We start from the raw sequence: 21,553 nt of genomic DNA, 5'->3' as shown, positions 1-21,553 counted from the left end.
GCTGGTCATGGCTCACATAAACACCATTATCCCAGAAACCCTAGACCCACTCCAATTTGCATACCGCCCCAACAGATACACAGATGATGCAATCTCTATTCCACTCCACACTGACCTTACCCACCTGGACAAAAGGAACACCTACGTGAGAATGCTATTAATTGACTACAGCTCAGCGTTCAACACCATAGTGCCCTCAAAGCTCATCAACAAGCTAAGGACCCTGGGACTAAACACCTCCATCTGCAAATGGATCCTGGACTTCCTGACGGGCCGCCCCCAGGTGGTAAGGGTAGGTAACAACACATCTGCCACGCTGATCCTCAACACGGGGGCCCCTCAGGGGTGCGTGCTCAGTCCCCTCCTGTACTCCCTGTTCACCCATGACTGCATTAAGTTTGCCGACGACACAACAGTGGTAGGCCTGATCAACGAAAACGATGAGACAGCCTATAGGGAGGAGGTCAGAGACCTGGCCATGTGGTGCCTGGTTAACAACCTCTTCCTCAACGTGATCAAGACAAAGGAGATGATTGTGGACTACAGGAAAAGGAGGACCAAGCACGCCCCCATTCTCATTGATGGGTCTGTAGTGGAACAGGTTGAGAGCTTCAAGTTCCTTGGTGTCCACATCACCAACAAACTATCATGGTCCAAACACACCAAGACAGTCGTGAAGTGGGCACGACAAAGCCTATTTCCCCTCAGGAGACTGAAAATATTTGGCATGGGTCCTCAGATCCTCAAAAAGTTCTACAGCTGCACCATCGAGAGCATTCTGACTGGTTGCATCATCACCTGGTATGGCAACTGCTTGCCTCTGACCGCAAGGCACTACAAAGGGTAGTGTGTATGGCCCAGTACATCACTGGGGCCAAGCTTCCTGCCATCCAGGACCTCTATACCAGGCGGTGTCAGAGGAAGGCCCTAAAAATTGTCAGACTCCAGCCACCCTAGTCATAGACTGTTCTCTCTGCTACCGCACGGCAAGTGGTACCGGAGCGCCAAGTCTAGGTCCAAAAGGCTTAACAGCTTCTACCATCAAGCCATAAGACTCTTGAACAGCTAATCAAATGGCTACCTGGACTATTTGCATTGCTTGAAAACCCACAAATCTCGCTAAGTTAAAGCAGTTTTGCATGAAAGAGTGTGCCAAAATTCCTTCACAGCGACGTGAGAGATGGATCAACAACTACAGGAAGCGTTTGGTTGGAGTCATTGCAGCTAAAGGTGGCACAACCAGTTATTGAGTGTAAGGGGGCAATTACTTTTTCACACAGGGGCATTGGGTGTTGCATAACTTTGTTTATGAAATAAATGAAATAGGTATGTAATTGTTGTGTTATTTGTTCACTCAGGTTCCCTTTATCTAATATTAGGTTTTGGTTGAAGATATGATAACATTCAGTATATAAAATATGCAAAAGTGGAGAATATTAGAAAGGGGGCAAATACTTTTTCACAGCACTGTAACTGTTCATAATGTCAGTACCATTTCAAAGGTTGCCCGGGTGCAAGCGAGTGAAATGGCAGCGGTGCTCGTGTGTGAAAGGAGCTCTGCATTTAACCTTAGCTATCAAATAAGCTTTGCTTACCACAGTGTACAATGCCAAAGACACAGGGACACAGTCATTCAGGGATGCACCTGCTGACACTTGGCAGGTCACACTGACTGTTCCAGCATGTTGCCGCCTCCCTCTGTCCTCCGTAATGTGTCTTCCTCATGCAGAGGGATCCTAGAGGTTGTGACAGAAGTGACACGCGCGCTGACATCATGCATGCTATGAATAAATGGATGGAATGCATAATGTGACTGCTGTCTGTGAGTGGTAGCAATATTATCTGAGGGATTTTCATAGGAATGAGTGGTATTCATGAGATGGAGATACATTGTTTATAGAGGACGTGTGGGATTCATGCGATGTTTGTCATCTGAATCGAGTGTGAAGGGTGACTGATTGACTGTCACCTTGGACATGTTAAAGGTAGCTATGATGACAGAGAACCCACTGGGCACAGGTGTCAGTTCAACATCTAGTTTTGATTTCTATTTGGTTGAGTTGAATTCAGTGTGAAATCAACCAAAAAATGTCACCCTGTCATTGGATTTAGGTTAAAAGTTGGTGAAAAAAATATGAAATTCCCTTCCGTTGATTAATTTTTGCAAATCCAAACAGTTTCCACGTTGATTCAACGTACTCACATTTACTTTTTGGGGTTGAAATGACGTGGAAACAACGTTGATTCAACCAGTTTTGCCCAGTGGGAACTACCTATTTACAAATAAAATCTATGTTTATTCGTCATATGTACAGGATACAGCGGGTGTAAATGGTACAATGAAATGCTTCCTCGCAGTAACAATACCAACTAAATGTTTAATAAGGCAACAAGCAGGTAAAAAACAACACAACACCATTCCAGGATTGCAAAGATTATACTACAGTGCATTCGGAAAGTATTCAGACCCCTTGATTTCTTCTACATTTTGTTACATAACAGCCATATTCTAAAACTGATTAACTAAATAAGAATCCTCATGAATCTACACACAATACCCCATAATAACAAATCGAAAACAGGTTTTTAGACATTTTAGCAAATGTGCTATGTCAGGATGTACAAAAATAAAATGTTTCTCTCCAGAATTGAATATGCACTGTATACAAATGTTGATATTAACCCAAAAACAGATGTCTGTGCTTCTTTCATAAAGTGTACTATTACGAAGTTATATCGTTTCAAGAATACATAGAGTAATCGCATCACCCTGAACCAATCAGCTAATCGATTTCAACTTTAACACAATATTTTTATTCCCTGCCATGAAAAATGTAGGTTAGTGCCATCTGAATTAACAAAAAAATTTTAAATTCACAATTCACAATTGTACACATCAATACACTCACACACTGTCCTCCCTTTCTCAACCAGAAGGATAAAAGTATCACAATTATCAAATATTTCACGCAACAATCGTTTTTCATTTATAAAAAAACAAGTAGGTCACTTACAATTGCTTCCTTCAATAGACAGGCCAATAACAGTTTGTCATTACAATAATTTAATTGAATCTTTGTCATGCGTATCAACCATGGTCTGGGTCAATTCCATTTAAATTCCATTAAATTCAGGAAGTACACAGAAATTCCAATTCCAATTCTCTTAAAAACTTTTCAATTAGGACAATAAAAATAAAAAAAAGGAATTTGGTTTACTTTCTGGAATTGAATGTCTGGAATTGAAATGAAATTGACACCAACTCTGATACCAACCGGAATCCGTGATGAGTTCCTTGTATTTTTTCTAGAATTATTCCCACAATACCTATGATCGAAAGTGTACTAGAATATGTCCAAAAAGCAGTTAATATTACAGCGAATACTATGGTTAAAATGGTCATGAATACCTCCTCCTTCGTTAAGCCAGTCTCTCTTTCTATTCTCTTCCAGTTGATGTGACCAGACAGGTCCTCTGACAACCCGAGTTTTAGGATGCACAGTGAACTTCAACCATTTGTACAGTGATGATGCCTTGGATATATTTAAGAAATTCCTTTGTTCAGTAAACCACTGAAGCGCGGCTCTGGGCTCTGGGTTGGTCAGCAAATATAGCATATCTGTCTTTTGGGTGTAGGCTTCAGCCAGACAGTTAAATTATTCTCCATGTTGACAGCAATTTTTCTTATCCACGTCTTGGACTGTCTGGCTCTCTCCCATTCTCAGCTCTCTGATCAGGTCTTCAACCTGATAGTGGATCTGGGCTTTGATATTGGCGGCAACGGTGATTTCATTCTGTTGGCTGTGGCGAAGCTGATTAACTTCAGCAATCTTTTTGTCCAGGATATCCAAGTTTGAGGCCTGCTCCTTCTTGAAATCCTCCTCCAACTCGTTCAGTGGTTTGAAGGAGTGGGCTATGTGATATCTCCCCTTGGTGCAGACCAGACAGACCAGGTCGCTGCATGACACAGACCAGTTTTAGAGGCTCCTCATGTTCAGGGCACATGTCCCCTGCTGGCCTGACATGACCTCTGACCTCCCTTCTCTGTCTCAGCTCCCGTGTCAAGTCTCTCAGGATTCTGTTGACCTGAAGGTTCTCCTCTGTGATCTGTCTCCTGCACACTGGAAAGAACTGGTGGCCAGCGTTTAGGCTCTCTGCCAGGCACTATGTACAGAAGGTGGGCTGGCAGCTCAGAGATACAGGCCCAGTGAAGACCTCTGTACAGCTGAAACAGAGGAGATGGTCAGATAAAGTTGGATGCTGTCGTCATGTTTTAAGTCTGATCTGAAGTCTCCTCTTTAGACAAACACAACATTACTTTTGTGACTTTTTTTTTAACTTGTGTGGCACTGCAAACTTCCTGTGATGAACAAAAGTCAGGGACGTGTGTTCACGGTGCTTGAAAATATTTGACTTTTAGCAGTATTCCATTGCTTTTATTGTACCAGGCAAACTAAATCAGTATAGCTCAGTTGGTAGAGCATGGCGCTTGCAACGCCAGGGTTGTGGGTTCGATTCCTGCGGGGGCCAGTATGAAAAAACAAAACAAACAAAAATGTATGCACTCACTAACTATAAGAGCGTCTGCTAAATGACTAAACATTTTTATGTAAATGTATGTGTTTGACCCAGGTCAGGGCGGTATGTCACTAAGCTAGTTAGATAGCTAACTTTTGTAGATGTTCAGAAATAACTGATAAATATATTTTTTAAATAATAAATGCTTCAAATGGACATAGATTGATTCAGTTGTTCAACCAACAACCTATATTCAAGTGTAGGTTCATTAATGAACCAGAAACTCTTTTAAATTCTGAATGTTTATCAAAGTTAGCTAGCTAACTTAGCGATCCTGCATTGTAGTATCGTTAGTGTTCCATAGTCAGTGTTTTTGGACTGGTATTGGTGAAATGTAAACATTCACTTTTCATAATAATGAAAAACATCTGTCAATTACTGTTTACCCACTTGGTGTATTAATGGTAAATAGTTAAATTCATAAGTAGCCAAGTGCAAGCATCTGATTCATTAGCAATGCATGTGTTATTTCCTCAGTGGTATGTATGGGATTTTCCAGTGACATAAATTATGATTGGTTGGGACTGAAGAGTAGCTCCTCCAATGACAAACATGCCATTGATTTTTTTTAGGATGTTTTTTTATTTTTATTGTCACATACACCAGATAGGTGCAGTGAAATGTATGGTTTTACAGGGTCAGACATAGAAGTATAGCACCCCTTGAACAATTAGGGTTAAGTGCCTTGTTCAAAGGCACATCGACAGATTTTTCACCTTGTTGGCTCTGGTATTCAAACCAGCAATCTTTCGGTTACTGGCCCAATGCTCTAACTGCTAGTCTACCTCTCGCCCAATGATCATTATATAACCATTGATCCAATGATAAACATTGCTAGATGATCACTGATCAGGTTAAAAGTAGGTAATCTGAGAGGTATGCCTTTAAGAATATTATGTATTCTCTGATAATAACGTAATCTTTATCAGGGATACACCAAAGACAGTAAACCCTATACTTCTCTATTAATGCTATCACGATTACCATGGTAATATTTCAGTAAGGCTGCAAAATGTCTGTAAATTTCCCAAAATGGACAGGTTGTCACGGTTCTCTAAGACCAAACCCAGAAGCAGACCAGGACAAGGTGAGTTGAATGAATGAGAGTGTTTATTTACAGATAAAATATGCAGAATAGTCCAGGAGACGGAGCGGGTGGCGGAGATGAGTAGGTGGTGGTGAAGTGGCAGATGAACTGATGGCACGGCAGGGGTTGGGTGAAGGTTCCGGGAGAATGACTGTAGACAGAACAAACGGAGATAAGTACAAGGCAGGTCAACAAGGTGCAAAAAAACAACAAAACTAACGCTGGTACTCAGAGGCTGATAAGCTGACAAAACATACTGTTTATGGCTAACGATCCGGCAGGGAATGGATGTCAGGTCAGAGCTTATGAAGGGGTGATGATCAGGACCAGGTGTGCCGAAGCTGATGAGAAGCAGGTGCGGGTAATCGAGAGATCACCCGCCTAGCAACGTCGCCCGGCAACCGGACAGGGTGCGTTCAGGCACCTTCGGGAAACAGGAGATACAGAGCAGAAAAACGGCAACACAGGCAGGAACAGACTCAGGACGCAGGGTTCATGACAGTACCCCCCCTCCGACGAACGCCACCGGACGGACTACCCGGAGTGCCAGGATGGAGGCGGTAGAAGTCACGAAGGAGGTTAGCATCAAGGATCTGACGCCGAGGAATCCAACTCCTCTCCTCAGGACCATACCCCTCCCAGTCCACGAGATACTAGAAACCCCGGCCCCGCCGTCTGGAATCCATGATGCGGCGCACCGTGTAGACAGGACCTCCTCCGATCATCCGAGGAGGAGGAGGGGGAGGTGGAGGGGGCAACAGAGGGCTGAGGAGAACAGGCTTGAGGCAGGAGACATGGAAGGTGGGATGGACTCTGAGCGTACTAGGCAACTTGAGTCGAACCACAACAGGATTAATCACTCTCTCCACCACAAACGGACCAATGAACCTCGGCGACAGTTTCCTTGACTCAGTCCGCAGAGGAAGGTCCCGTGTAGCCAACCAGACCCTATCTCCGATTGCATAAGCGGGGGCTGGAATACTGCGACGATTCGCCTGGAGCTGATACCGGTCAGAAACTCTAAGGAGGGCCTTTCTGGCCCGATGCCAGGTCCGGTAGCAACGACGAATGTGGGCCTGGACAGAGGGAACCGAGAGATCCTTCTCCTGAGAAGGAAACAAGGGGGGTTGGTAGCCGTATAGGCACTGGAAGGGAGACATCCCAGTGGCAGAAGTAGGGAGAGTATTGTGGGCATTCTCAACCCAAAGCAAATGAGAGGCCCAATAGGTGGGGTTGGAGGAAACAAGGCAGCGCAGCGTGGATTCCATCTTCTGGTTGGCTCTCTCCGCCTGTCCATTAGATTGGGGGTGAAATCCAGATGTAAGACTGACTGTAGCTCCAATGGCCAAACAGAAGGATTTCCAGACAGCAGAGGTGAACTGAGGGCCACGGTCGGAAACTATGTCACTGGGCAATCCGTGGACCCTGAAAACCTCCCTAACCAGGATCTTGGACGTCTCAGAGGCAGAGGGAAGCTTGGAGATGGGCACAAAGTGGGCGAACTTGCTGAATCGATCCACAATAGTCAGAATGACCGTGTTCCCCTCAGAAGAGGGCAACCCAGTGACAAAGTCCAGAGCCAGATGCGACCATGGTCGCCGGGGGATCGGTAGGGGGTGAAGAAGTCCAGAGCTGAGCCGATTGGCACTCTTGTTCTGCGCACAAACTGGACAGGCAGCAACAAACCTCCGAGTATCTTCTCCCATGGCAGGCCACCAAAATCGTCTGCGTAGAAGCGCCATCGTCCGAGCCACACGAGGGTGACAAGCCATCTTGCTGGCGTGGGACCATTGGAGGACAGCCGAACGAACCGACTCAGGCACAAACAACCGACCGGGTGGACCGTTACCGGGGCCGGGCTGCGTCCGAAGGGCCGCCATAACCTCCTCCTCAATCCTCCACATAACGGCTCCCACGACAAGGTTCCGGGGAAGAATCGTCTCAGTCTTGGCCCCACTCTCCTCCGTCTTGGAGAACATCCGGGACAAGGCGTCCGCCTTGCCATTCTTAGACCCCGGTCAGAACGTCAAGGAAAAATTAAAGCGTCCAAAAAACAACGACCACCTGGCCTGACGGGAGTTGAGACGTTTAGCCGATTGCACGTAAGCAAGATTCTTGTGGTCAGTCCAGACAACAAACGGTTGCTCCGCCCCCTCCAACCAGTGGCGCCACTCCTCCAAGGCAAGTTTCACCGCGAGAAGCTCCCGGTTACCCACATCGTAGTTCCTCTCCGTAGACGAAAGACGACGAGAGTAGTAGGCGCAGGGATGGAGTTTACCGTCAGTGGAGCATCGCTGGGACAGGATGGCGCCAACCCCCACATCAGACGCATCCACTTCAACGACAAACTGACGGGCAGTGTCAGGTTGAGAGAGAATCGGAGCGTTGGTGAATCGCCTCTTCAAATACAGAAATGCTCGGTCCGCCTCAGGATTCCAACTGAAGGTTCTGGTACTAGAAGTCAGGGCAGTTAAAGGAGCGGCCACACGGCTGTAATCACGGCTAAATCTCCGATAGAAATTCGCAAACCCCAGAAACCTCTGGAGCTGCAATCTCGTACCGGGCTGGGCCCAATCCAGAACCGCCCTAACCTTCTCTTGGTCCATCCTAATCTCTCCCCTGGAGATGATGTACCCGAGGAAGGATGTAGTGTGGGCGTGAAATTCACACTTCTCTGCCTTCACAAACAGGCGATTCTCCAGCAATCGCTGCAGAACCTGCTTGACATGCTGGACGTGGCTGGAAGGCTCCTTCGAGAAGATAAGAATGTCATCCAGGTAAACGAACACAAAAAGACCGATCATATCTCTCAGGACGTCATTCACCATACTCTGGAACACTGCTGGGGCATTGGTCAGTCCAAACGGCATCACCTGATACTCGAAATGACCCATCGGTGTATTGAAACCAGTCAACCACTCGTCATCCTCTCTGATCCGGACCAGATGATACGCATTGCGTAGGTCCAGCTTGGTGAACACAGTAGCACCCTGTAAGGAGTCGAAAGCAGAGCTCATCAAGGGCAGGGGATACTTGTTCTTGACCGTGATATCATTCAACCCCCGATAATCAATACAAGGTCGAAGAGAGCCATCCTTTTTACTCACAAAGAAGAATCCTGCCCCCAGGGGTGATGACGAGGGACAAATGAGACCAGCAGCTAGGGACTCCTTTATGTAGGTCTCCAAAGACTCACGTTCAGGTCGGGAGATGCTGTATAACCGTCCCTTGGGATAGGCAGCTCCAGGGAACAGGTTTATGGCACAATCATATGGTCGGTGGGGAGGGAGTGACAGAGCCCGCTGCTTACTGAACACTTCCCCCAAATCGTAATATGTCTCGGGAACCAGGGACAAATCTGGGGGGTATGGTAATATTTTATGTATCATTAAGGCAAATGTTGGGAAATGTCAAAAGTAAAATATAGTAAACATGATTGACATTCTATAATTCAGATGTATGTTTAAATAAGCAATATAGCCAATACAGTGTGTAACCATGCCTTAATGTATGTATGTGTATTATTTTTGAGAAAGGGTCTGCCACCAATATAATGAGATAAGAGGAAGAGGTCATATGGAAAAGTTCACATAGCCTTTTTGGAGAAAAACAACATGTGACATCTAGACGTTGAAAGATAAGGGTGGCATGGCCATGAAAGAAGTTAATCAATTACCCTAAGGGTAGTAACTGTGTATGCTATGTAAGGATGACTATGCACTTGTATTTGTATAAAAGGAGATCTTTGAGCCAAGGAGAGCCAGTTGTTCCATGGAGCAAGCTCGGCTTTGTTATGCAATAAAGTCTAATTCTTGGATTCACAAGCTCCGGTCTCTTGAGAAATATCTTTAAGTTGACTACTTTTCAGTCAAATATTTCTATAACAGGGGTTAGCCTCAATCACCTGACTGGGAACAGAATGGGAACAGGCAGTCTTGAGGCAGTTAGCATGACAATCAATGCTCCAACTAGTTACCTTGCCAGTCACCCAATCGAACGTGGGATTGTGTTCTTTCAGCCAGGGGTATCCAAGGACCAGAGGAACATGGGAAGAAGGCAGAATGAAGAATGAGATAACCTCAGAATGATTCCCTGACAATAGCATCTTAACCGGTTCAGTCCTCATCGTGATACGTGCCAGACTACTGCCGTTCAGAGTGTTAGCTTCAATGGCTTCCGGTAATCGCTCCTTGGAAAGCCCCAGCTGTTCCACCACGTCGGCATCAATAAAGCTTCCATCGGCACCTGAATCGACGAAAGCGTTAATCGCTAAACTCTGATTCCTGTTCATGAGGGTAGCCAGGAAACGGGGTCTGACAGGGGTATTGAGAGGTTGAAACTGGCTCGCTAAAAGTCCTCCCAACTTTAGCGAGCCGAGCAGTTTGACGGCCGCTGGGAACAAGTGGAGATGTAATGTCCCGAACTACCACAGTAGAGGCAGCGGTTGGTCTTACGTCTATGTTGGCGCTCCTCCTTGGTTAAACCGTGCCGCCCCACTTGCATGGGTTCAGAATCTGGAGGCAGGACCTCTCCACTAATCCCGTGTGGTGGACAATGATCGACGCATTCTGGTCCACCTCCTGACCCGACTGGAAACTGAGAAGCTGATTGATTGGACGGGCCCCATTGCTTCTCCCTCCTTCTCTCTCGAACTCTGTTATCCACCCGAATAGACAAAGCTACCAAACTGTCCAGGTCACTAGGCTCCGGATAGGAGATCAACTCATCCTTGAGCTGCTCCGACAGCCCCTGGTAAAAGGCCGCTTGCAGTGACTCCTCATTCCACCCACTCTCCACAGCCAATGTCCTGAATTCGACTACGAAGTCGGCAACGCTGCGAGTTCCTTGGCGAAGAGAAAACAGGCGCTTAGCTGCGTCCTTACCTCGGACTGGATGGTCAAACAGCTTCCTCATCTCTGCCGTGAACTGCTGGCATGACGCCATGCAGGTGTCCTGTCGTTCCCATACGGCTGAAGCCCACTCCAGGGCTCTACCACGCAGCAATTCAATAACAAAGGCTATCCTAGCCTTGTCTGTGGCGTAAGAGTGGGGCTGTAGATCGAACACTAATCCACACTGCATAAGAAAGGAACGGCATCTTCCCAAATCCCCTTCATACTTCTCAGGCGTCGGAACCTTGGGCTCACTGAAGGGCACAGCTCCAGAAGCGGCAGGCGAGAGAGGTGAAACCGGTGGTGGATTCTCCACCGGCAAACTGAGCTGAGCCTGGATCTTCGTCAGACTGGCAGAAAAGTTCCGAACCGATAACGCTATCTCCTGTAGCGCCATGCTGTGTTGTCCCAACATCATCTCCTGATGGGTAATGGCATGGCGAACAGAGTCCAGGTCCGCTGGGTTCATTTATGGCCGGATCGTTCTGTCACGGTTCTCTAAGACCGAACCCAGAAGCAGACCAGGACAAGGTGAGTTGAACGAATGAGAGTGTTTATTTACAGATAAAAGATGCAGAATAGTCCAGGAGACAGAGCGGGTGGCGGAGATGAGTAGGTGGTGGTGAAGTGGCAGATGAACTGATGGCACGGCAGGGGTTGGGTGAAGGTTCCGGGAGAATGACTGTAGACAGAACAAACGGAGGTAAGTACAAGGCAGGTCAAAAAGGTGCAAAAAAAAAATAATACTAACTCTAGTACTCCGAGGCTGATAAGCTGGCAAAACATACTGTTTATGGCTAACGATCCGGCAGGGAATGGATGTCAGGTCAGAGCTTATGAAGGGGTGATGATCAGGACCAGGTGTGCCGAAGCTGATGAGAAGCAGGTGCGGGTAATCGAGAGATCACCCGCCTAGCAACGTCGCCCGGCAACCGGACAGGGTGCGTTCAGGCACCTTCGGGAAACAGGAGATACAGAGAAGAAAAACGGCAACACAGGCAGGAACAGACTCAGGACGCAGGGTTCATGACACAGGTTTTCCAGAAATCCTGCTTGGAGAATTCCTGGAATCAGTAGGGAATAAGCAGGGAATTCAGGATCCTTCTACCAGGATTTATTTTAAACCAGGGAATTTAGGGAAAGTTAGCGGAATTGGACATGGATTGACTCCGTGGCCGTGCTTTCAAGTGTAGGTTCATTCATTTTGCAGCCCTACATGAGAGACTAATTCCAGGATAATATTTCCACATTGCCTGATTTATGTTGAGCATTCTGTTATCCTTGAGACAGTGAGACATGTCCGGGGGCTATATACGTCTTGATCAAATTGGATTCATTAGTTCAGCACATACCCAATGTTGTGAAAATATCCCATTTGGAGTCTTGCCAATATAGGACAATCCTACAAGGGACAATGTTCCATGTTAAGAGTTTCCCACATCCCAGAGTATCAGAGAGATTGGTCACACGGTGTGTTTGCTGAAATCAACCTGGATAACACAGTCACTGTTGCCATGGTGACGGCCGCCTGCATATGTATGAGAATTGGCACGTAGCCACGAAGGCCCAATTATTTTCCACTGTGCAAGGACACTCTGACACCCCATATACAAATGAATTGAATGAAAGTAATGATTTCAGAGTTAATTGTGAATAAAGTATAAGCTGTTATGATTGACAAAAGTCAATCACTTTTGAGCGAGACATACAAAACATTTGTGCATGAAAAATGTGTCCCGCAATGGCAAATGCAACTATTCTAACTCTGTTACTAATAAAGATGGGATCAGCCCAGAGACAATTTTTTGATAACTTTTAAACATGAATGCATCTAGTAAGCGGCACATTAAAATGTGCTGATTCATTATTTGTTAGTAAATGTCTGTTGCATTTAATATGATCAGTACAGTTTGTGGGTGTATCAAGTTTATGTTACTGTATCCTTGAAGTATTATTGCTAAATGTTAAGTCACCCACGTAGAGTTTAGGCATTGGTGCCAAACAATTTGTCTGGCGTTAGATCAGCTCAATCAAGTAAATATAATGAAATCTCAAATCAGATAAAATGTTATTTGCCACATGCGCCGAATACAACAGGTGTAGACCTTACAGTGAAATGCTTACTTACAAGCCCTTAACCAACAATGCCGTTTTTAAGTAAAAAAACTAGATAAGTAAAAAATAAAAAATAGCAAATAATTAAAGAGCAGCAGTAGAGAGAACAGTCTATGACTAGGGTGGCTGGAGTCTTTGACAATTTTTAGGGCCTTCCTCTGACACCGCCTGGTATGGAGGTCCTGGATGGCAGGAAGCTTGGCCCCAGTGATGTACTGGGCCGTACGCACTACCCTCTGTAGTGACTTGCGGTAGGAGGCCGAGTAGTTGCCATACCAGGCGGTGATGCAACCAGTCAGGATGCTCTCGATGGTGCAGCTGTATAACTTTTTGAGGATCTGAGGACCCATGCCATCTAACTGCCTCTATAAGAGGGAAAATTAACCCAACTGAAAAGGAACTTCAAAAAGCCAGCATGACAAACACACACCACAATCTAATGAATCAGGTGTAGTCTATTGAATCAGGTGTAGTCTAATGAATCAGGTGTAGTCTAATGAATCAGATGTAGTCTAACGAATCAGGTGTAGTCTAACGAATCAGGTGTAGTCTAACGAATCAGGTGTATTTTGACTATGAATGACTGGCGCTTTGTGAAGGATCAAACAGAAATTATAATATATGCCTTATGAAATAGTTAACTAAACTCTCTGATGCTGTAATAGGTGGTCGTGCGCTCAGTTCACCAACCATGGCCGTGCTCAGCTCAGTTCACCAACCGTGGCCGTGCTCAGCTCAGTTCACCAACCGTGGCCGTGCTCAGCTCAGTTCACCAACCGTGGCCGTGCTCAGCTCAGTTCACCAACCGTGGCCGTGCTCAGCTCAGTTCACCAACCGTGGCCGTGCTCAGCTCAGTTCACCAACCGTGGCCGTGCTCAGCTCAGTTCACCAACCGTGGCCGTGCTCAGCTCAGTTCACCAACCGTGGCCGTGCTCAGCTCAGTTCACCAACCGTGGCCGTGCTCAGCTCAATTCACCAACCGTGGCCATGCGCTCAATTCACCAACTGTGGCTATGCTCAGCTCAATTCACCAACCGTGGCCGTGCTCAGCTCAATTCACCAACCATGGCCGTGCTCAGCTCAATTCACCAACCGTGGCCGTGCTCAGCTCAATTCACCAACCGTGGCCGTGCTCAGCTCAACTCACCAACCTGTTTGCCTCATCATAGGCTGGATTATAGAATGGTTAGTGCTATCTGGGATCCTTGGGACGTCCCTACCCTAACCCCTACCCTTACCTTAACCTTTACCTTATCCATTTTAAATTTCAACTTCAATGGGGCAGGGACGTCCCAGTGTTTTAACAACATGAAATCGTTTTCAAATGAAAATTCTATATAGCAATATAAAGTGGGAAAGCGGCCGTGCATTTGGGCAATTAATAGACACTGCAGTGAATAAAACTTAATAAAAACCGGAGTAAACGCAGACCGGTGCTACAGTAGGCCTATATGCAAATAAGCCATTCGCCACAAGGGCCTGCCATCATTCACTTTGAACTGGACTGTGTGTTTACAGGAAGTTGCAACTGAGTGACTTTAGATCATTAAAACACATTTGCCAAAAGCCACAAAATACACCTGAATGGATTTCTGCAAATATGTAAATACCACAGGAGTCCTCTTACCTTTGGGAACATTACAGTCCTATTGATCAAACAACCATGAAAAGGTAGGCTCTCTCTCCCTCTGTTATGCACATTAACAACAACAAGATCAACAACTAATGCTAGCCAGAGCGAGATGAGCTAGAATCGAACGAGGGAACATTAGATAAACCCTCTAAAACGTGTTCAGCCAGTTGACCATCCAAATTTCACTGAGAAATGATGGGGAATTGTAGCCTGCTCGTCCTTCTGCAGCTTGCCTGCCAATGCATGCTTGTCCCAACCCATGTTTTGACAACTGAATGGGAACTTGCCTGCCCATTTGATCAATGCCAAATACATTTGATTGACAACTAAGAGATACGCTAACTGTGGATAACAGTTGTTCAAGTTCAGCATAGCTAGCTAGCTAGCTAGCAAAGTGATTCACATTTCTTGCTAGCTAACCAAATGACATCTCTAGCTGTAGCCACCGAAAAAACGATACGAGGGGAGAAAGTCGGTCACTCACCCACTCTTCCATTGACATGACATCCTCCCCGCAGCTAGCTAGTTAGCTAGCTAACATTAGGCTTCATGTTTTTAGCTTGCTAAATAAATAGCTAGCTACATAAATAGATACGCTAGCCCAGGGGTGTCAAACTCAATCAGTGCATGGGCCATATTGAACAAAACAACGAATTCGCAGGCCAGACATAGCCTATTTGTTTTTACAAAAAAACGTGCAACTGCGACCCAAACTGGACATTGTTTTATTTGAAAAAATATGGCCCTTTATAATGACCACTTATGTACATACGATGCTGTATATAGCATTTTAACATATTAAAACAAAAGAAGAGATACATAATATTTGTCCAGCCTTTGCTGCTATGCTTGCAGATGTGCATAATATGCTGCGACCCTAATCAAAAAGTATTTAATAACTCAAAATAATGAAAATGTAGCTATAGGTTGTTGTAACATTTAAACTTAAAACATGTTGAACAATTTTTTTGCACTGCATGGTTCACCGGTGCGGTTGAATGCATCATTGCTGTATGGTGCACTCAAAATGTATTGTAGTTGAGTAACCAGCCTAGGCTACTGCTCAAATGTTGCTGTAATAAGCCTACATGCTTCTCCTGTGCATGGGGTTTTGTTGCAGGTTTTGTTTTTTGGTTATTCATTGTCAAGCTTTAAAAACCGAAGCCAGACAGCAGCATTTTAGAAGCCTAGCTAGGACTGTGGCATGTGTCTGTACACTTTCCCTCCGCTGCTCGCTGTCAACCCGGACACACGAAAGCAGCGCAATTGAAGTTGAATTCACAGATGCAAGTACATCAGGCTGTAATTTCATAAAGTAGATGACAACTGTTGACTCATTTATACTTGCCTGTGTGTCTTACTCTGCCTGCAGGCCTATTAGCCACGTTATGACTGACTTGTGATCATTGCCCTTGCTAGTCTGATTGTATTGACATTCCCAGGATTAGTTACAGTCGTCCTTTTTTGTTCCGAATATTGAGTCATTGAAACTGAAACAGCCCATCCTGAATGGGTGGAGGCAGTAAACAATGTACCAGGCAAGCTGTGATTTACAACCTGATGGCAATATTTTTTCGACTACCGTTTCTGTATTGAAATGTGTTGGTGAATTATATTAATCATGCATTGAACTGCATCCATCTATTCTGCCAACAATGTCTTACTGTACGTCATGGATTTTTTTGTCAAATAGAACCTATTTCTAAAACCTCTTATAAAGTTGGTTTTGAAGCATAAACTGGGAATTTGATATTTTTGACTGATGTTATGATTGTCTGTTAGTTTCATATCTGCAAAGTAGTTAAAGCAGTGTCAGTTCCACTTTAAAACATAGAATATCTTTGGAATCTTCTGAGCTGAAACTTGGGATAAGGGATATGTAGTCGATTTTCACTGTGAGGACATTAATGAGGACAGATTCTATTGGGTTGTGTGTGTGTGTGTGTGTGTGTGTGTGTGTGTGTGTGTGTGTGTGTCTGGCAACTCCTCTTGTGATGTTCAGCTCGGCTCTACTGAAGTTGATCAGATTAAACGTTGGAAGTCTTGTTTGTTTCAGGGTTGGTGTCAATTCCATTTCAATTCCAGTCAATTTAGGAAGTACACTGAAATTCCAATTTTTATTCTCTTCAATGCTTTTGTAATTGGATTTGGAATTTGGTTTACTTTCTGAATTGACTGGAATTGAAATGAAATTGACCACAACACTGATATCCATATTTAAAATGCATGCTGAATTCTAATGTCTTGTTTCAATCTGAGTCTATGACGAGAGGGGGGTTGTGTGTTAATGTCGTTAGTTATTGTGTTGATTTCAAATGAAACTGCTGCTCATCAATAGATTGATTTTTGAGAAAATCAAAACTGTGTTTGATTAAACCTGTCAAAGACTGATTGGAAATGTGACGATTAAGTTAATGGAAATATACAATGTTTTCGTCCCCAGTGGTCGGGATATTATCTCTTTGAATTCTGGCCATTTCGTGTGGCAAATTCTTGTTGGTGTAGTTAAAACGTATAATCAGAATTATATTTATTTTGCTTAGAATGTATTGTACTCTCTAAGAAGGATTTCTCTGTGATATTGCTGATGTTTTGGGAGGCATGACTTTTTGATAATCCAGTCATTTCAAATCAAACCCTTTGCTGAACGTTGTAATTGCATGCTCTGGACTAAATTGAAGCACGACGCAGTCCACTGCAATGAATAATTCATCTGGAAATTAAGCTATGGTAAAGAGGAAATACTAATCAAACATTTGATTTTTTTCTTCTTGTGTCCTACAGCTGACTCGTAGATACATTAATTTGTATACTCTCGTCAATTGCCTCAGACAATGCATGATGAACAATGTATAGATATAATGGTGTGTGACATTTTATTTTGTCTTTGTGTTTGTGCTCTGACATGCAGCACTCCTATAGTCATGGATAAACGTCATGTTACAGACCTGTGCTGTACTGTGCTGAGTTGCTGAATGTTGCTGAATGTCTTGCCACGGAGAAGTGAGAATATGACAACAGCGCAGTCGTCTGTCATGAAGTCAACCGCCAAACCTCTCAAGTCAGCAGTGCCAGGTGAGTAATGGAGCCTAGAGAAAATGGGATTTCACAAACAATAAAGAACATAAATAAGAAAATCTTTCAAGTTTCAAACTCCTTCTACTTCTTCTAACAGAAAACCCAATACCCCTTCTACTTCTTCTAACAGAAAACCCAATACCCCTACTACTTCTTCTGAGTAACAGAAAACCCAATACCCCTACTACTTCTTCTAACAGAAAACCCAATACCCCTTCTACTTCTTCTAACAGAAAACCCAATACCCCTACTACTTCTTCTAACAGAAAACCCAATACCCCTACTACTTCTTCTGAGTAACAGAAAACCCAATACCCCTTCTACTTCTTCTAACAGAAAACCCAATACCCCTTCTACTTCTTCTAACAGAAAACCCAATACCCCTACTACTTCTTCTAACAGAAAACCCAATACCCCTACTACTTCTTCTGAGTAACAGAAAACCCAATACCCCTTCTACTTCTTCTAACAGAAAACCCAATACCCCTTCTACTTCTTCTGAGTAACAGAAAACCCAATACCCCTTCTACTTCTTCTAACAGAAAACCCAATACCCCTACTACTTCTTCTGAGTAACAGAAAACCCAATACCCCTTCTACTTCTTCTAACAGAAAACCCAATACCCCTACTACTTCTTCTGAGTAACAGAAAACCCAATACCCCTTCTACTTCTTCTAACAGAATACCCAATACCCCTTCTACTTCTTCTAACAGAAAACCCAATACCCCTTCTACTTCTTCTGAGTAACAGAAAACCCAATACCCCTTCTACTTCTTCTAACAGAAAACCCAATACCCCTACTACTTCTTCTGAGTAACAGAAAACCCAATACCCCTTCTACTTCTTCTAACAGAATACCCAATACCCCTTCTACTTCTTCTAACAGAAAACCCAATACCCCTACTACTTCTTCTGAGTAACAGAAAACCCAATACCCCTACTACTTCTTCTGAGTAACAGAAAACCCAATACCCCTACTACTTCTTCTGAGTAACAAAGTTCAGGAAATGAGGAAAGTTCAAGCAATACCAATGATTGCATTTTGAAAACGTATTTGTCAATGTCAATGTACTGTAATTTAAACTAGGACCTGATGGAGGATAAAGGTTGCTTGCACGGTAACCATTATCTTGACAAGCCTTCATTGTTCTCATATCAGGGAGCTTTGATAGACAGTTGGTGTAATTAGTATGGTAACAGAGACGGTACTAGACCGACAATTCCCCAGCACACAGTAAACGGCTTACTTACTGAAATCATAATTGTATGACTTGTCAATCACATTTTCTAATTGAGCAAATGAAACATCTCTGATTAAGATAATTTCATTATGTTTCTATAATACAGTATTTTCCTTAGCCTATAGCCATTCTACAGCCTTTTAAATCCTGTATCTATGTCCAGTGTTATCTTGTCAGAAGTTATAGTGGCACGTGCGCTACAAGATGAATTGATGTTTTTTGATTCAATTCTTAAAACATTGATTTTGTCCTTTGAAATGGCCCTGTATTCTGTATTCCTGACTGTATCTCCCATTACAAGCCCTTGGCTAGACAGATCCCCAATATACAGTCCACTCTGTTATCATAATATGATCACTGGAAGTACACAGACACGGAGCGCAATGCATTCATTCCAATGTTCTAAATGTGTCTTTCTCCATAGTTAGTAACAAACTGTAGAGAACTCTCTGTGCCCCAGTCTTATTATAGATACATAGAGAAAATGCATGCTGGGATGTGGTCAGTCAGAGAGAACATCAAGGCTATGTTAAAAAAAAAAATGACTAGCTGCCAAAATCCTTTGCTCCCTTCGTCCTGTTTTCCAGAATTCCTCTCAAAGCTCATTGGAGGAGAAGGTTCGAGGGAGAGACCTTGGATTCTCTCCTCCAATGAGCTTTAAGAGGAATTGAGGAAACGAGGACTGAGGGACTAAGGATTTGACAGATTGTAAACGTTTTTAGACACAGGCCCATACTGTACGTTCAGATCACCGACAGGAAGCTGGGCTTTAGAAAGCATGTGTAACAGCCTGGAAATGGAGTCTGCTCAGCCTGCGGAACATTGGGAGCCTGGGGAACCTGACAAAGCGGCCCTAATCCTCCCTTCCAGTTTCTCCATTTATTCACTCACTCTCCCCCCTGGCACATCTTCTTAATATTCTCTGCCTATGGATGTGAGAATGTACTGTGGTTAACAAAATAGACGTCAGTAGAGCGAAAGAAAGAGAGAGAAAGAAAGAGGTCAGGATCATGCAGTACCTGTACAGACCGTGCTTACTTCTCTCCTCCAAAAGAAGAGATAATCTTTCTTTCACTTGATGGGAGGATGATCGCAAGCATAGATTGGTTGCTTCTCCTGCTCAGGGGATTGGATCTGACAGTGTGAATGAGCGTCATCATATATGATACAGTAGGAGGTTCAACGGCACTCATTATTTTCAAAACAGAAGACCTTCGGAGGGAGAAATGGGTGGAAATTAGACGGGATACTGAAGCTGATTAATATAGAGAGATCAACGGCATAGCTGTGAGTTTCCCTTTAAGCGTCCTAGTTAATAGATAGCTTAGAATGGGGCACACACACACACACACAACCCCAACAGTATCACTGTATTCAACAGCTTTGAGAATAAAACCAAACATTTGATATGGTTGTATTGCACAGTAGGTTTGGTATGATCTTCGAGGTTGGGTCTGACTCACTCATGTGGTTCCTCTCAGCTTTGAAAACACCTGCTAAATAATTAATAGAGAGTACTGTCGGTGTGTCAACCAGATCTAGATTAAAATACTATTTCAAATAATTTCACATACATCAGCTCAGCTTGATTGAGCTAGCCTGGCAAAATGGAACCAATAGAATAGGCACAAAACTACAAACTCTGCCCATCTGGCACGTCAGGCAGGCTAGAGCAAACACTAAAAGTACGATTTCAAATAGTATTTGAACCCAGGTCTGACGTCGACACCTGCACAGTTGTAGATTGGTGGTGTTTCACTGTGGGATGCCTAGAGATAAGGTAGAGTATATTTCATCAGGCTATAAAAAAAATCTCTCTCTCTCTCTCTCTCTCTCTCTCTCTCTCTCTCTCTCTCTCTCTCTCTCTCTCTCTCTCTCTCTCTCTCTCTCTCTCTCTCTCTCTCTCTCTCTCTCTCTCTCTCTCTCTCTCTCTCTCTCTCTCTCTCTCTCTCTCTCTCTCTCTCTCTCTCTCTCTCTCTCTCTCTCTCTCTCTCTCTCTCTCTCTCTCTCTCTCTCTCTCTCTCTCTCTCTCTCTCTCTCTCTCTCTCTCTCTCTCTCTCTCTCTCTCTCTCTCTCTCTCTCTCTCTCTCTCTCTCTCTCTCTCTCTCTCTCTCTCTCTCTCTCTCTCTCTCTCTCTCTCTCTCTCTCTCTCTCTCTCTCTCTCTCTCTCTCTCTCTCTCTCGTTGACAGGAGCTGCGTTGCAGTCTGCTCAGCACACAGACCCAGAGGGAGGCCTGAACGCAGAGAGTAGTCAAAGCTACACCGAGAGAAGATTCATCTCCATTATGTCGCATTCACCCGAAACTAGGCATATGGTTAACAACACTGTTAGGGCTGTCGACCGTAGCCAGGTTTGGAAAATTGAATTTACATGGCAATACCTCATACACGCACGCATGGTAATCCCACCAACCACAATGTATAGACATCAGTCTCACCACCACCCTGAATGTCAACCACACCGATGAATCTTCAACTACTACCAGTGCTTGCTATCCTCTCTCCATGTAAACAAAGGGCCTTCTAAGGACACACACACTGCTCACACACACACACACACACACACACACACACACACACACACACACACACACACACACACACACACACACACACACACACACACTGCTCACACACACACACACACACACTTACCTATTGAGTTGAGTTATTTACCTATTCTGTGTGTCGGTTTTGATATTTGTTTACCTTGACAACTATCAGCTCATGCCAGCTCACATGCAATCTTCCCAGGCTGCCTCTGCTGGAACCGCTGAATGCCCTCAGAGCCTGATAGAACAAACAAACAGTGAACAGCAGAAGCAAACAGTCTCCGGGGGGCGGAATAATCCTGTTAGGAACTCATTTCACCAACCCCCAACCTAAGACCCAAAACTCAACCTCTTTTCAAAAACAGGAAAACACTA

The 21,553-nt window shown here is 44.4% G+C and overlaps 1 long non-coding RNA gene across 1 annotated transcript; it reads right to left on the bottom strand.

Annotated features, from left to right (window-relative positions):
- Nucleotides 1-2,574: 2,574 nt before the first annotated feature.
- Nucleotides 2,575-19,828, bottom strand: LOC121538735. Its single transcript, XR_005995238.1, has 3 exons — nucleotides 19,646-19,828; nucleotides 17,254-17,394; nucleotides 2,575-4,225 (listed from the first exon to the last, which is right to left on the bottom strand). It is a non-coding gene; the product is annotated as an uncharacterized LOC121538735 (long non-coding RNA).
- Nucleotides 19,829-21,553: the final 1,725 nt, after the last annotated feature.

The sequence above is a fragment of the Coregonus clupeaformis genome, chromosome 21, assembly GCF_020615455.1.
Source record: "Coregonus clupeaformis isolate EN_2021a chromosome 21, ASM2061545v1, whole genome shotgun sequence".
In the NCBI taxonomy this organism is placed as follows: domain Eukaryota; kingdom Metazoa; phylum Chordata; class Actinopteri; order Salmoniformes; family Salmonidae; genus Coregonus; species Coregonus clupeaformis.
Note: the sequence above shows the minus strand (reverse complement) of the source record. Positions and strands in the feature narration are given on the sequence as shown.